This window comes from Pongo pygmaeus, chromosome 13 (genome assembly GCF_028885625.2).
Source record: "Pongo pygmaeus isolate AG05252 chromosome 13, NHGRI_mPonPyg2-v2.0_pri, whole genome shotgun sequence".
NCBI classification, from domain to species: Eukaryota; Metazoa; Chordata; class Mammalia; order Primates; family Hominidae; genus Pongo; species Pongo pygmaeus.
The window spans coordinates 76,985,693-77,003,432 of NC_072386.2; the positions used below are offsets into that span (position 1 = coordinate 76,985,693).

The window sequence follows — 17,740 nt, forward strand, 5'->3', positions numbered from 1 at the left end:
CCTCAATCTTAGACTCCACAGTGTTCTTGTTGTTGCTTTGTTTGTTTGTTTTGATATGCATCTTTTCATAAAATGGGTCAGGTTCAAAAGGTACTGGCTCTTTTCCCACATCAGTGTCTGTCGCAGGTCAAATGTGCCCCAGGTGTGGCTTCGTCAACATTCCGTTTACACATGATTCTCATTACAGGATCCCCAAGGGCTGTGAAAACATCTTCTTGAGCCTCCCCCAAACAGCCACAACTAGGAATTGGCAAACACCAATTGAAATGCACTATTTTAAATGTATTATGGGCAGTCAGTCCCCCACCCTGATGTGTACTCAACTCCACACATCCTCATTGCCTGCCTGTCCAGGACCTCATGTCACCTCTTAGCTCATCATGTTCCTCGAGCCCCTGGTATCCCCTTGGCCAGGCCCCAGATGTTTGGATTGCAGGCACAGGAGCACCAGTAGCAGAAGGGACCGTGCCAGCAGGAGGACCCATCAGGCCTCCAAGGCCACATCATCATTCCATTCGCTGGCTCATGCGTCAACTTACATGACTTCTATATGGTTATTTAGCCTTTTAAAAATACTTTTCACCCTTTCCTGTACCCTTTAACGTAGACGCAGTTTTGTAAGAGGCTAACACAGAAGGGTAAAGTAAGTCTCCATAAAACCCAAAGAAGAGACAGAAGAGACTGTGAAACTCCTCTTTGGGCCCCATCTGGAGCCACAGCCAAAAAAAAAAAAAAAGTTTTACTTGCTAATCCTTTAGCTAAAAGCAGTTCATAGAAGGGAATTGACAAGCTCACTAAGGTAGAGAGAAGTAGCTTGTACAAAGACTGTGCCTCAGTTTCCCCATTTGTAAAATTAAGGATTAGACGTGATAATCCCTCAGCTACCTCCATCAGTGAAATATGATGATTTACTGAATACGGGCCATTTTTTAAATGAAGTAAAATTGTGAATTTAAATTTATTAGTAATAACATTCTTTTTTTTATGAAGTAGACAATGACAAACCAAAATATCTCATTTGTCATCAACAAAAATAAATCACCTTTAGAGTGGGGATGAAGGGCAAAAACTTTAGTCATGTATAGTACATGGAATAGGGATCAAGGTGATGTATATTTGGGGGGACCATTTTAAAGAATCGAGCATGAAAAGTATTCTTACAAAACGCAAATGTGGGCTGCCTGATATAGTCACCTCCTTTTCTGATTCCAGAGGTCTGAAAGCAGCCTCAGCAGCAAGCCACAGCAGACGTGAAATGGGGAAGAGCAATGGCATCACCAGTGATCAAAGGCCTGGCCAAGCTACCCCAGGCTCCACACCATCTCCGGAGATGCCTGGCTTAGGGAAGCTCCTTGGTAAGAGAAGTAGCTCTCAGCCTCTTTCTCTGGTCAAGCTCCTCTGCAGAAACAGAAAAGAGAATAAAACAGGGGCTCAATATGGACCCCAGTTATATGAGCTTATATCCCAGCTGGGTTTTTTAACTGACAAATGAAAATGTATATAAATGTATGGTGTAAAACCAATACGTGGCTGGTCATGGTGGCTCACATCTGTAATCCCAGTACTTTGGGAGGCCTAGCAGGCGGATCTGTTGAGCTCAGCAGTTGGAGAAACATGGGCTGGGCAACATAGCGAACGAAACCCTGCCTCAAAAAAAAAAAAAAAAAAAAATTACCCAGGCATGGTGGTGCAAACCTGTAGTCCCCGCTACTGGGGAACCTGAGGTGGGAGGACCTCCTGAGCCCAGGAGATAAAGGCTGCAATGAGCTGTGATCACACCACTGCAGTCTATCCTAGGCAACAGAGTGAGACCCTGTCTCAAAAAACAAAAAAAAAAAATGATTTTTTCACATATGTATACATCCTGGAATGACTAAGTCAAGCTAATCAATATATCTATCACCTCAAATACTTATGTATTATTTTTTTAGTGGCGAGAACATTCTTAGCAATTTTCAGGTATACAAGGCATTATTATTAACTATAGTCACCATGTTGTATAATAGATCTCTAGAGCTTATTCCTGTTAACTGAAACTTTGTACCCTGTAACCAACATCTCCCCATTCTCCACACACAACTGTCAGCCCTGAGTAACCACAATTCTTCTCTCTGCTTCTATGTATCTAATTTGTTTAGATTTCACATAAGTAAGATCATGTGGTATTTTTCTTTCTGTGCCTGGCTTATTTCACTTAGCACAATGTCCTCCAGGTTCATCCATGTTGTTGCAAATGACAGTATTTCCTTCTTTTTGTGGCTGAATCATATTTGATTGTGTATATTTATCATATTTTCTTTATCCAACCATCCATTGGAGTATGCTTAGGTTGGTTCCATATTCTACCTACTGTGAATAACACTGCAATGAACATAGGAGTGCAGGTATCTCTTTTAAATCCTGATTTCATCAAAACCACAATGACAGACCATCTCACACCAGTCAGAATGGCGATATTAAAAAGTCAAGAAACAGATGCTGGCGAGGCTGTGGAGAAATAGGAATGCCTTTACACTGCTGGAGGGAGTGTAAATTAGTTCAACCATTGTAGAAGACAGTGTGGCGATTCCTCAAAGACCTAGAACCAGAAACACCATTTGACCCAGCAATCCCATTACTGGGTATATACCCAAAGGAATATAAATCATTCTGTTAAAAAGATATTATGCACACGTATGTTCATTGCAATCCTATTCACAATAGCAAAGACATAAATCAACCCAAATGCCCATCAACGATAGACTGAAAAAAGAAAATGTGGTACATATACACCATGGAATACTATGCAGCCATAAAACAGCATGAGATCATGTCCTTTGCAGGGACATGGATGGAGCTAGAAGTCATTATCCTCAGCAAACTAACACAGGAACAGAAAATCAAACACTGCATGTTTTCACTTATAAGTGAGAGCTGAACAATGAGAATACATGGACACAGGGAGGGGAACAACACACATTGGGGCCTGTTGGGGAGTGGGGTCAGGGAAGGGAGAGCATTAGGAAACACAGCTTATGGACGCTGGGCTTAAAACGTAGGTGATGGGTTGATAGGTGCAGCAAACCACCATGGCTCACGTTTACCTATGTAACAAACCTGCACATCCTGCACATGTATCCCCAGAACTTAAAATAAAATAAATAAAATAACATAACATAAACAAAATGCACTCAATTAAATTAAATTATACTTTGTCCTAGAAAAAATAAAGAAATACTGTAAATAAATGATTTTCTATTTCATATGAAAAAAATCCTGATTTCATTTCCTTTGGAGTAGACAAGTTTAATCTTGGCCTTTGAGGAGTGCTGATTTTGCAGAGGAGACGGGAGAAGATGATTCAGAGATAACAGAAATCAGATTGGTTGGCAGCAACAAGGTTCTGAAAAAGTAACTCTGAGGCCCAGGATGCCACTCGGGGGCTGAGGGGATAGGGAATTGGGTCTAGAATTCAAGGAATCTAGGCATGGTTTTAGGGTCCTGGTTCCAACAAGAAACTGGATTGCCAACTGTGAACCCCAGCCTCCTCTCCACAGGCAAGTGGGCAGGGCCTGCTGAATGGCAGGCTGGGCTCCAGAACCGGATGGTGGTATCAGCCCTTCAAGCTAACAGGAGCTGAAGAAGAAAAGTCTGCCCCCTTGCCGTCCCCTTTCCCTGCCTGTTTCTATTCCATTCCTTTTGGGACCCTTGGCTGTCTTGCCAGTCAGCTGTCCTGCTCCCACCTGGGAACCTGGGATCTCATTTAGCCTGAGCTTGCCCTCTCCTGTCCCGGCCATGGCACATTATACAGCCGTAGGAAGGCTGCTGCATCATTGTTGACCCCTGGGATCCAGCCCTGCCTCCAGTGCCCAGCCACCATCTTACAAAAACCATGCGATCCATACAGCATGGGGACCTGCTGACAAAATACCAACTTCAGATGCACTATCTTCTTTTAGTCATTTTTGAACATGTTTGACATAACCAGTGGAGACTTTAAAGATGGTTTTCCAAACACCGCATGTTCTCACTCATAGGTGGGAATTAAACAATGAGAACACATGGACACAGGAAGGGGAACATCACATACCAGGGCCTGTTGTGGGGTGGGGGTAGGGATAGCATTAGGAGATATACCTGATGTTAAATGATGAGTTAATGGGTGCAGCACACCAATATGGCACATGTATACATATGTAACAAACCTGCACGTTGTGCACATGTACCCTAAAACTTAAAGTATAATAATAAAAAAAAAAAGATGGTTTTCATGAGGTATGTCCAAATGAGTGCAGCGACAAGCCATCTGGTGTCTGGCACTTTGGAAAGCCTTCGACCATTGATTGGATACAAGGCAGTCATTCATAATCCACATCCACACTCAATCCTGACAAATAGACTTTCAAGTCCTTAGACCCCTGACTCCCAATGCTAACATCACACTAGCTCTGCCTGCTCCTGGGCTTCATGTCCTTTAGAGAATCCAGATCTCTTCTCTCTAGTCAGCTCAGATAGGAAAGCATTAAAGGCCAAGAATTTTCCAGGCCACATCCATATTCTGAGGCTGTACACTCACACACACAAAGAAAAGGAATGCTAAAATGGGGTTTAAAATTGAGGTTAAAATACTTGCATCAAACAAGTTAAATTTTTTTTTTTTTTTTTGGAGACGGAGTGTCACTCTGTCACCCAGACTAGAGTGCAGTGGCATGCTCTTGGCTCACTGCAAACTCTGCCTCCTGAGTTCAAGTGATTCTCCTGCCTCAGCCTCCCTAGTAGCTGGGATTATAGGCGCCCGCCACCACGCCCGGCTAATTTTTGTATTTTTAGTAGAGACAGGGTTTCACCATGTTGGTCAGGCTGGTCTTGAACTCCTGACCTCAGGTGATCTGCCCGCTTCAGCCTCCCAAAGTGCTGAGATTGCAGGTATGAGCCATCCCATCCGGCCAGAAGTTAATTTTTTTTTTTTTTTTTTTTTTTTTTGAGACAGAGTATCACTCTGTTGCCCAGGCTGGAGTGCAATGGCATGATCTCAGCTCACTGCAACCTCCGCCTCTCAGGTTCAACCAATTCTCTTGCCTCAGCCTCCCGAGTAGCTGGGACTACAGGCGCCACCATGCCGGGCTAATTTTTGTATTTTTAGTAGAGATGGGGTTTCACCATGTTGGCCAAGCTGGTCTCAAACTCCTGACCTTGTGATCCACCCACCTGGGCCTCCCAAAGTACTAGGATTACAAGCATGAGCCACCGCGCCCAGCCACAAGTTAATATTTTTAATGCAAAAAAGTATGACGCAATATAATTGTGTCACTCACCACATGGAAGATTCGTTTAAAACATGAATTTGTAGGTGTATGATCTGGAAGGGGATACAGGTTTTTAATTGTATAATAGATATTATTATCTTTCAATCATTTAATAATTTCATTTGGATATGAACCCAAGGGGTACAGTTGAAGGCCATTTGTGAAGGCCATGGTTGGAGTGACCCCCTGATCCCCATAAAGGCTGGATTCTGCATTATATGAGCTTATCTCTTCAAAAGCAAACCCCTCCTCAACTTTTCAAATTACCCCTGTGAGGTTGAAGATGCTTAGATATAATCCAGTCCCAATGATTGACACCAGCAGAAGTACCTACGGGGAATGAAAACACAAAATGTATTCAGTTTGATTCCTGTATACATCCCTGTCCCTCTCTCATGCTGGCCATGACTAGATTTCTAACTTAATATTTCCAAAATAATGGAGGTCTTAGTGGGGATGGAACAATGATGAGGAGGAGAAAAGGAAAAGTCCAGGTAACGAAGGTCATTCTGGCTCCTAAGTGACCAGCAGGAAGGAAGTTCTCCCATCTTCTTCTGATCCTTCCAGGCTCCCTGCTGAAGGTGTCCTGTAGGAAAATGTCACTTAAGAAGTTGCAGCACAAGCAATACCGACGTTTGCCAGACTTCCCACCCAGCTTCCAACTGCAAGCAATTGACCATTCGCGTGAACAACAACAGGGCTTCCTAGGCTTCCCAGGCCTCCCAGCGTGGCCTCTTATGTTGATGAGATTCCTCCGCTCGTAAGTCTCTAGGGAAAGCAGGGCCCCTTCCTCCTACCAAGATGAAAAAGTCTTGCTATTCATTTCCCCAACCCTCCCAGCAGCTAGGACATGGCCACATGCTTTAAATGTGGTCAACAAACAGTACCCACCCAGCACTTTGAATCTTGAGGGAGTAACATCCAGGCTAAAGTTCAATTAAAGTTACTCACAGTGGCTTCAGAGATACAAGCAGTGCTGTGGAGAAGGGTCACTGCTGGCAATGCCAGAGGGCAAGCTCATGGAGGCCGTCCCTCCAGTGGGACTGTGGCTCTGTGTCCTTGCACCCCACAGAGGCCCCTTCTTCAGCCTTCCTCTCAAGTGCATGATTCCCTGGTAACCTTTACATAATCTTCCTTCTCTTTAAATTAAACACAGTACATTTCTGTTGTTTGCAACCAAGAATACAGACACAGATACAAATAAAATACAAATTATGTTGGAATCAGCTGATTTCCTGCCCGTTTTTTGTTGGCATCAAGAGGTGCCACATGTCACATGTCTTGCTTTAGTGCAAGAAATGTGAGTAGAAACGACCATGTGTCACTTCTGGGCAGAAGTTTTGAGAACCAGCCTGCAGTTTGCTCTGTCTCGTTTCCTTCTGCCACAGATCACCATGTTTCAGATACACCAGGGATCAGCCAATTTGCTCTGTAAAAGGTCAGAAAGTAAAGATTATCCTCATTGGGGGCCATACTGCCTCTATTATGACAACTTAATCTTGTTGTGGTGGTGTGAAAATGGTACATAAACAAATAACCATGTCTATCTTTTGATAAAACTTGATTAACAAAAACAATAGCAGGCCAGATTCTGCCACAGCTCACAATTTCCCAACCCTGAAATTGAGAGAGTTCTGTCCACCTCAGTCCTGGAGTAAGGAGATAAGCAGCAGAAACTCAGCAACTTCCAACACACATATAGCAGGAGTGAAAAATCCAACTTTGTGTTTGAAAATCACTAAGTTTTGGGGGTCATTTGTTACCACAATGTAACTCAGCCTATGCTGACTGATACATGAGTATGAAAAGACAATCTCCATGCAAGTAAACAAAAATTGATTTTGTATGATTTGATGAGGTTAGATCTACAAGAGGTGGGAAAAACTTCTTTACCTCTCAAGGCCAAAAAGCAAAAACAAATTCTTTTTCTTTCTGTGATACAGTTTCAGATCAACCACTGGTGCCTGTAACCCCATGACCCTTATCATTACAGAGTAGCAGTTTCGTTCTGTCTCATGAACACTGGAACAGAAGCCCAGAGGACTGGACTCCAGTTCTCAATTCACTTCGAATTAGTTGTTTAACTCTCAACTGCTCACCTTCCACTCCCAGTCTCAATTTCCACATGTGCAAAACAAAAAGCTGTGCCAGCCCAGAGGCATCGTCTTCAACCTCTCCTACTTAGGGCTTTTCTAAGAGCACTGTTTACTGATGACTGACAGCAACAAGAGGTTCAAAAATGACAATGAGTAATCAAAAGCCTCTTTTGAAATGGATCCCGTTTGCTGGGATGTGGATGTTGAGCAAAGACACAGCTCTTCGGAAAGTGGGGAACATTTTCCAGGCCCACAGGAATCAGCGTGATACAGCCAGTGGAACAGAGCCGTGGGGATGAAACTGAGTTTTGTGCCCATGTTTCTCTGTATCCCTACTGAAAATTTAACACTCAGCCATTTCATCACTCTTGGCCTTGGGAAGAAATTCGTTCATGCTTCTTGGTTGTTTCCAATGAATGTTCTCATCTCAGGTCAAGGCTAAATGCAGAAAAGGGGGACCACTCACTTCTTTCTTCACTTTGATGCCCACAAGGGGTTGAGGAGCTTCTCAGAGCCAACAGTGCGTGTGCCAGATCCAGCCCAGCGTCTGGTGCCCATGGGATCTGTGCATGTGAGATCCCAATTTAATCCCCATGCCAGAGGCTTAATCCCTGAACTCTGAATCAGTCCTTGGCAGAGAGAAGGCTCTCGGCCAACTTGTAAATTTCCATCCTTCAAGCCACCTCAGGCCAATCAACAGCTCAAAACCCGCCTGCGTTCCTCAGGGAGCCTCTACACAGCCCCATCCACACCTCCAGGTTGAGACACTCAGTCATGGAAGGGCGGAAGAGAAGGGGCATCAAAACCCTCATCTGCTCCAAAACTCTGTCCTAGTCACCTGGCCCCTGACTGAAAAAAATTGGCCAAACCCTAGTCTGCAGTATTCTCTACCACAGGTAGTCTTGGGTTACGTCAACCCATCAGTAGCTCTGAAAATATTGTCAGGCTACTCTTCAGGCTAAGTAACTGGGAGCAAGACCCTAAAGATTATGGGACAAGTTGAATGAGTGTGTGCCTGTGTCGGCACATGGCAGATTATGTGCATGAATTAGGAATGGAGCCTGCGACAAGAAAGCTGAAAAAACTTGAAGATGTAACAGGTTTGAGCAAAGCATTTTAAGGGAGGATCTGGAAAGGCAGTAGGCAGATAGTAGGAGAATACGGAGCCCTGGGGAGAAAAAAAAACAAAAACCTCTATGATCACTGATATTATTATTTGAGTAGGCAAAGTATTTTCACACACATATTCTCTTATTTAACTTCCCTTCAGAAACCACAAGACGTATATGAAAATGTAAACTTTCTATCAGAGGAACCCACGCTCTGAAACGGCTCACCCAAGGTGACTTGTGAATGAGACTAGGGCCCATTTCTTCTATATCTTTTGTTTTGTTTTGGTTTGGTTTTTTGTGAGCCAGAGTCTTGCTCTGTCACCCAGGCTGGAGTGCAGTGGTGCTATCTCGGCTCACTCTAACCTCCACCTCCTGTGTTCAAGCGATTCTCCTGCCTCAGCTGCCCGACTAGCTGGGACTACAGGCATGTGCCACCATGCCGGGCTAATTTTAGTATTTTTCGTAGAGACAGGATTTCACCATGTTGGTCAGGCTGGTCTCGAACTCCTACCTCAGGTGATCCACCCGCCTCAGCCTACCAAAGTGCTGGGATTGCAGGCATGAGCCACCATGCTCGGCCGCATTTCTTCTACTTCTGAGTCCAGTGCTCTTCTTCCCGGGACACTGAGACTTAGTTCAAGATTTGCCTGGGGCTAAACACACACCAGAGGTGGACATGCCCTATGACAAAGGAACACATAGCCTCTCAGTGCCTGATTGGGAACCCAGCTGCCAGCCGCCACAGTGCCAAGATGGGGCAAGGGGAGGGCAGGCTGGAGCCACATGCCCGCTCATCCCCAGCATTCCTGCCATACCTGGAACCACACCAAGCCCCGACAGGCTCAAACGCAGTGCCCTGGGGCCTTGACATCATTTGTTTCTTACTTTGTATCAACAGTCAAGATTTAAAATTATAATAATAATCAAAATCATTGAGTTCCTCTGATGGCAGGACACCTGATGTACACTGGGCATTTTACATGAGATATTTAAAACAATTCTAACCACCCTTTGGGGCTGTTACTGCATCTTCTTTTTGTAAGAACACTGAGGCTCAGAGAGGTTAAGTGATTTGCCTAAAGTCACCCTGGGGACCTGCTGAGGATGCAGGCCAGCTGTGACCAGCGCTCCTCACAGCAGTACCACCACACCCCAGGGCCAACTGAGACATAAACATCAGTGTCCACAGGGGCCACGGAGGGAGGGAAAATTGTTACCAGAAAAAAGAGAGAGCACAACCCCCACATCACTGCATAGACAGCGCTGCAACCTGGCCACAGTAACCTGGAAAACCCTGCAGCTGTGGGAGAATGATGAGGAAGGAAGTTAGGCTTTCCTTCCTGAACCCCAAACCTTTCCTCGCCTCCTTTTCTCTCTTTACAAAATCTGTCTCTGATTACTAATCAACAGCATTTTCATTATTGACATAACTCTCTAGTACATGTGAACCATGCTATATAATTAAACAGAATTTATGTTCAGTAGATTTATAAAAGTCAAAGAATAGTGGAAGAGAGATTTGAGTGTGAAATGCAAACAATAGGAGAGAAAGTTGTAAAGCAAAACATATGACATTCTTTCTGCACTTTTCTCTTGATTCCCAAGCCTTAAACCAACATTATATGCATGAAAAAATCATGATTGATTCTGGAAAATATTTTTTTAGGGCTCATTATTTTCCATCGAATCTCTTATAGGTAAGTTTTAAAATTTAGAATAAAAACCTAAATCTTTTGAATTTTCCATATAGCTTTTATTTTTTACCTCCAGCCCTAATCAAGTAGAACACATTATGTTTCCCCTATAGAAAAAGGTCTCTCTCATTCTTAAGCAGATTTGAAAGAAATTGTAAACCAAACCAGTCTCAACACTGCCTATACATCTGGCAAGGCAATCAGAGTCAAAGCAGACCACAGAAGCCCAGGCCAGCGCTGGATGTGAGCTGCAAGGACAAGGATGAGGACAAGAAGGGGAGGAATTTCGCGTGCTTTTCTTTGCACTTACCCAGAGTGAATGCCCGTCTCCTCCACTCTACTCTGAGCCCGAAGGGAGATCTCAGACACACAAAAGAGAATTCGACACTAGGAAAGTTTCTGTGCATTTCTTAGCAGTATTTTTCTAAGCATATGTTATGACGTACGCCCTGGGTAGTGACTGTCTCCCCACACGTGTGTGTGTGTGTGTGTGTGTGTGTGCCCCCACACGCGCATCCTGACCACAGACTCTCCCCTCCTTTCACTACATCGACCTGCTGTGCCCCATTATCTCTGGCCTTTGTGGCTTAGAAGGTCAGAGACACTGTTCCCTGGATAAGATCCAGAAAAGGAAGGAAGCAGAAACAAAAATGTTTTTGCAGTGAAGTGACCTGATTACACACAGAGTGACTATTTCTAAGCCATCCTATAACTACCCCCATTCAGCACTGGAACCAAGCCACAAAAGCAGCAGAGGCCTCCCCCAGCGCCGTTACTGGCTCAGTGAAAACTGCAACTGCAAATGACAAAGCTGGTCTTTATTCCTGAGTGATTGTGAGTGCTGGTGGGGATAAAGAGTTTGGAGGGATGGGGCAGCTTTGTGGTGGCCAAGGGGCTTCCCCTCAGGTGAGTGCAGTTAAGGACAACTGTGGGTTCTGCACCAAAACATCAGGGTTGAAATCTTGGTTTCCCCATCTGCAAGCTGCATGACATTACATACGATTCATTAAAGCCTGTATGTCTCAGTATTCTTATCTGTAAAATGGGTGATTATGAATTGGTTGTAATGAAATAAGTGAAGTGCCAGAAGGTAACAGTAGCTATTGTTATTGTATGGGGTCCTTACTAAGACCCACAATGCCCTTACCTCTCCCTCCCTCCAGAACATACCATTTTGCTCACAGGGGTCATCCTGGTCACTGATCTATTTCTCAAACATTCTATTTCTCACCAGGTCTCCACCCACCTTATCCCTCTTCCCTGGAGTGTATCCGTGGTCTCCTCAGAGGCCTTGTTAGCTCACCAACATCACCCCCACCCCAAAATGCTCAGCATTGCATCATCCTGAGGGTTTCCCACAGAACACTGGTCATTGTCTGAAACTGTTCACTTTAAAAAAAAAATACTCATTTATGCTCAGTATCTCCCACTTAGAGTGACCAACTTATCCCAGTTTGTCTGGGGCTCTCCCAGTTTGGGCAGGAAGCCCCTCGGTCCAGAGCAATCCAGGACAGCGGCTCACCCCAGAGCCCAGGAGAAGGCCGGGGCAGAGGCCACCTTCTTCACTCTGTATCTTCAGCATTAGAGAAGGCCCGACTCACAGCAGGAGCCCAAAACACAGGGAATGGAGAAAGAAAGGCATTAATATTTTTCTAAGAATTGTAATTAAATCAGTCTATCCAATCATGAGAGACTCACACCTCCTCTGATTTCTAATCTACAAAGCAGAGAGAATAAAAGTGGAAGTTACCAGAGTTGTAGATTTTTTTAGCTAGACAGAGCTTTGCTGGAAGGATGAGCCCAGACCACTCCTCTTACCCTACCAAGGTGGGGGAAATTAAGGCCCACAAGCCTGATGGTCATTGCTAAGGTCATCAGCTGGTATGTAGCAGAAACAAGATCTCTCAGGATACAACTTACTGAGAAGTATTGTATGAACTGTAAAGCAATACTTTGACATTAAGGTATTTACATTATTCTTTACTTGTAAATTTATGATCATTTTATCTCAGCAGGAATCCAGAACAAACTAGGCTTCATCTAAAGAATTATGATTTATCTAGAACTCTTGAGTTGTATTAAACTGAAACACTACCCCCATCCAAGTTCCTAATCAATTCAAATTGCTTAAATGTTTACATATTTTCAATTCCTTTTTTATAAACTCAGCTTAACCACTTCCTAAGACATTGCCACTTTTTTGTCACATGTGGTTCTTTGAAACCAAAGAAAAAGTAGCATCTAAGGATAAAATCGCCAATGGACAAAAATCACCGACACCCACAGTCAGCAAGGTCTCAATGCAAATTTGTTGGCTGCTTAAAAGGACCAGAAGCACTAGACAAAAGCATGCACTCCCAATATGAGTTTTCAAGGTTTTGTTATCTGATATTGTGTATGGTCAGCCAGATCGACAGTGGTCCTTGTTCACATAGAGTATCTCAAATGACAGATGGAAATAAATTCATCCCCATTCATGCTAAGATCTAAATTCTACACATGCAGATAAAAGAAAGATATCTTGGAAGAAATTTTAACCTGATGTGAAATATAGCACTTATTAACCATCATTCTAATCATCTCTAGTAGATATTTAGACAGCATTTAGCAATTTGCAATAGGAGTTCAGAAATTATCTTGTTTGAACTGAAATGCAACTCAGTGGGAGCAAAATCATGAGAACTTATGAACACAAAGAAGGAAACAACAGACCCTGTAATTAGTCAGTTAGTTGACTAATTACAGAAGTTTTCATCACTAGGAAATACCTAAGTCATCGGAGATTATTTTCATTTCTAATCAACCTTCAAGTGACACTGAAGTTCCCAATACATTGTTTATTTATTTATTTTTAATTGAGACAGAGTCTTGCTCTGTCGCCAGGGCTGAAGTGCAACGTCCAATGACCCTCCTTGAAGGTGGAGGGTGGGAGGAGGGAGAGGAGCAGAAAAGATAACTATTGGGTACTGGACTTAATTCTTGGGTGATGAAATAATCTGTATATCAGACCCTCATTATATGAGTTTACCTGTGTAACAAACCTTTACATGTACCCCAAAACCTAAAATAAGAGTTAAAAGCAAACAAACTAAAAAGAAATGGTACAACCATTGTGGAAAACAGTATGGTGGTTTCTCAAACGGTTAAAAATTGAGTTGCCATATGATATGGAAATGCTACTTCTGGGTATATCCCCAAAAGAATAGAAAGCAGGGCCTCAAAGAGATACCTGTACACCCACGTTCATGACAGCATCATTCACAATAGCCAAACCATGGAAGCAATCCAAGTGTGCACTGACAGATGAATAGATAAGCAAAATGCAGTGTAGATATACCACAATGGAATATTGTATTAACCAGTCTTAAAAAGAAGGAAATTCTGACACAGGTTATAGCATAGATGAACCTAAATGAAAAGAACCAGTCACAGAAAGCAAATCCTGTATGCTTCCATTTATACCTGGTACCTAGAAGAGTTAAAATCAGAGAGGCAGAAAGAAGAATGGTGGTTGCTAGGGGCTTGAAGCAGGGACAAATGGGGAGTTATTATTTCATGAGTGTGGAGTTTCTGTTTTACACGATGAAAAGTGTCCTGAAGATGGATGGAGGTAATGGATGCACAACTTGATGAATGTGTTTAATACCACTGGATTCTACACTTAAAAATGGTTAAGAGGGCCAATTTTATGTTATATGTATTCTTCCACAATAAAAAAAATAACAAATTAAAGAAAAAGCAAAGAAGCAGAGTTGACTAATTACAGGAGTTTTCATAGCTGGGAAGTACCTAAGTCATCAGAAATGATTTTCATTTCTAATCAACCTTCAAGTGACACTGAAGTTCCTAATACTTTATTTATTTATTTATTTATTTGTTTGTTTGTTTTTTAATTGAGATGGAGTCTCGCTCTGTCACTCAGGCTGGAGTGCAACATCCACTGCCTGGGTTCAAGCAATTCTCTTGCCTCCCTAGTAGCTGGGAGGCAAGATCCCTAGTAGCATCCCTAGTAGCTGGGACCACAGGCATGCGCCACCACGCCTGGCTAATTTTTTTGTATTTTTAGTAGAGATGGGGTTTTGCCATGTTGGCCAGGCTGGTCTCAAACTCCTGACCTCAAGTGATCCACCCCCCTCAGCCTCCCAATGTGCTGGGATGAGCCACTGCTCCTGGCCTGAAGTTCCTAATACTTTAAATTACTCTTCCTCTACTGATGATCTGTAAATAAGGTATTTTAAAAGAACAAAATGTAGAAGTTCACTATGTGAAAAGAAAATTAAGGAAATAAGCTGACTTCCTGAAGTTTACCCAGCTACAACGGTGGGGAGTGGAATCTGAAGTCAAGCGTGTGTGTAGTACACAAATGTGCCTTTTATTTTCCAATTTTCTATTATCAGCACTGCTTTGGGAAGAAGATAGAGGAAAGAGAAGAAAAGACCCTCAGACCAATGTATACTTCTTTCACAAAACACACACCCAATGCAAATTACACAGTATAGTTAGCTGAGGGGCATAATTTGTCACACAAATAAACAAACACTATTTGGTTCCGTCTGTGGCTACTGCAGTTATAATGAAAATCTAAAAACAACTGTAATGCTTCTAACCATAAAATTATAAGGCAAGAAAGTGGATTTAGATAACTGTGAGAGCCTTAATTGTATGTTTGTAAACTCACAGACAAAGCTTTTACTCAAATTTAGCTCCAGCTCAAATAGCACACCCAAAGCACACTTTCTATTTTGCCCTTCTCCTGCCGTATAGATCTAAGACCCCAGGCATTAGAAAACTCTGTCTTTACAAAAGCATGTGTATTGGGCGTGGAGAGAAGGGAGGACAAATAAGCAGCTTAATGTGGCAAACGTAGCTGGAGAGATGGGATCCATGAAAGAAAGCTCTCCGGAACACCTTAACTGCATTTGTTCAATTACACCTGATCAAAGAATTCCATCAGAACTCCAGTGTCAGAACTACAAGGAGCCAGAGATCCAATGTCCTCATTTTAAAGACATTCAGAGATGGCAAATAATTTCTTGGGCTCACACAGAAATTTATATGGCTCAAGTTCCCATAAGCCCATGCTGAGCTTCCTCGCACTTCACCTCAGCCAATGCTTGGTGACTATAGCAGCATCCATTCCTGGCCAACCCAGTAGCAAGTTGTAGGGAGCTAGCCCTGTCTGTTTAGGGCTCCAGTCTCTTTCCCTCCTCCAACGGGCTGGGTGCAGAGAGGACAGCCAGCCCCCTCCATTCCTCCTCCCAGCCCCTAATTCTAGTCTGGCACCAGCCCAGAAACTGGGGCAGCAGCAAACGTCATGACAAACGTCCTGCCCTGGAGGAGCTGAGGACCACAGGCAGGAGACAAACGAGAACATGGCAGAGGGGGATGTGCTGTCCAGACACTAGAGCAGGAGGGAGGCAGGAGAATGGGTGGAGTGGTGATTTTGGTAAGGGAAGAGCACTAAGCACCTTGGATGTGACATTTGAGCAAAGACTTAAATGATGAAATGGGAGAGAGTCGATGACTGGGATAAGAACATTCCAGAGAGAGGAAATGGCAGGCTAGAAAGGCGAGCAAACTCCTAAATGATGGTTGAACAACTCTGTGAATGAATATGCTAAAACCATCTAATTGCATACTTTCAGTGAGTAAATTGTAGAGTATAGGAATTACATGTCAATAAAGTTGTTACCAAAAAAATTGAAAGTAAATTTTAAACAACAGATAAAGGCACTCATGGTTTTTCAGGTGCATATTTTTACAAACCCTGTCTACACTCTTTTTGGACAACACAAGGGAAAATTACATGAGGAGTGATGTAGGTCCTTCTCACTATCCTTTCCCTCTTCCTTGTATTATCCTGCGCCCCAGAGTCTTCCTAAGAGTCTGAAGTTAACCTGTGGGTAGATTCCTGGGCTGCTGCTGGCATCATGCATGTTGGTCCCTACTGCCCCATAACTTGATTAGCAGCTTGACAGAAGCCTTTTATGCCTTAATCAGTTGTCACTATCCTTGGCCAAAGGGCCCAAATCTGAAGGAGAGGAAGACACACTTAGAAGTTGGAACAGTAGGCCAGGCGCAGTGGCTCACACCTGTAATCCCAGCACTTTGGGAAGCAAAGGCAGGCAGATCATCTGAGGTCAGAAGTTCAAAATCAGCCTGGCCAATATAGTGAAACCCTGTCTCTACTAAAAATACAAAAATGAGCCAAGCATGGTGGCAGGCACCTGTAGTCCCAGCTACTTGGGAGGCTGAGGCAGGAAAATTGCTTAACCCAGGAGGCGGGGGTTGCAGTGAGCCAGATCATGCCACTGCATTTCATCCTGGGCGACAGAGCGCGACTCCATCTCAAAAAAAAAAAAAAAGAAAAGCTGAAACTGTAAAATCACCTTCGGTGGGTTGTTTAATTACAACTCCTAGAAACCCACATGCCACAATTAAGAGAGTGTGGTCTAAAGATTGGGATTTTTAAGTGCCCCAGCAGGCCAATAGGACAGAAATGTTTAATTCAGGGCAACTTTCCTGTTACCCTGAACCAAACAGAGATAACTGACTGCTTTCTCTTTTCAGGCATTCATTTACTAGAAGAACAAGGAATGAGCAAAAGAAATTCTCAAAGAATTTTTCTTTTGATACTTACCCACACTTCCTGTGCTCTGAGTCAGACCACAGAAATTGACAAATATGTGCAGAACATCTTAGAGGAAAAATGAAAAATGAAGACAGATGTCAAAACTATGTAGAAACACAGCCGGCCATCTTCTTAAAGACTCACTTTAACATGAAAAACATTTAACTCCATCGTCAACAAGACCCAACTTTCTAGAAAATAATTCAGCATGGATTTCTATGAGCCATGTTGACTGAAGACAGATAACCTGGCAGATGTGTTGACTCCAACAAAACAAGGCGAATGTTCTCAGGTTTTGGGTATTGTATCTCTCTGAGGTGATAACCATAGAGCGAGTTTCTCTGCTCTTGGTGTGAAGCAGTTTCAAATTGTTGAACCCCAGGTTGCTGAAAGAGAAAAGCAAGTTATTTCAATGCAAGAAGAAACAAATGGCAGTCTCAAGCATGCACAGTTCAACTCCCATAAATGATGAAGGTAGCCAAGGTTAGTGAGCCCCATGGGGAGTGCTGAGGGGTGAGCTTACCACAAAAAAATGCAGGCCCCAGCTTGAAATGTCTATAAAACTAATTGAAACAAAAAAAGTACAGGTTTTTCTGAACACACCAGGAAGAGTCTCAATCAGACAACCATTGTCCATTGGAGACTCTCACAGGCTGTGGTGGTCTCTGGACAGCTGCTGTGGAAGGGTTGTCCCTTATTTCCGAATTAAATGAGGGAGGGTGGGGAATAATATGTTGAAATCCAGGAGGAGGTTATTTAGCAAGAGAAAGATATACTGGCAATGCTCATTTAAGGAAATTTGCTGCACACGTTTATCTTGTTTTGGTGCTGCTGTTGTTGTTTTGGTTGTTAAAATCATAGTTTTTCACACAGGAACTGAAAAAATAATGACTAATTGCAACTTGTGTTACAACATATTGTT

The 17,740-nt window shown here is 43.1% G+C and overlaps 1 long non-coding RNA gene and 1 pseudogene across 1 annotated transcript; one reads left to right on the top strand and one right to left on the bottom strand.

Annotated features, from left to right (window-relative positions):
• Positions 1-591: 591 nt before the first annotated feature.
• Positions 592-721, top strand: LOC129044800 (small nucleolar RNA SNORA26; annotated as a pseudogene).
• A 141-nt stretch (positions 722-862) lies between these two features.
• Positions 863-9,359, bottom strand: LOC129044599 (uncharacterized). The gene is made up of 3 exons (XR_008504713.2): positions 6,237-9,359; positions 5,553-5,871; positions 863-1,398 (listed from the first exon to the last, which is right to left on the bottom strand). It is a non-coding gene; the product is annotated as an uncharacterized LOC129044599 (long non-coding RNA).
• Positions 9,360-17,740: the final 8,381 nt, after the last annotated feature.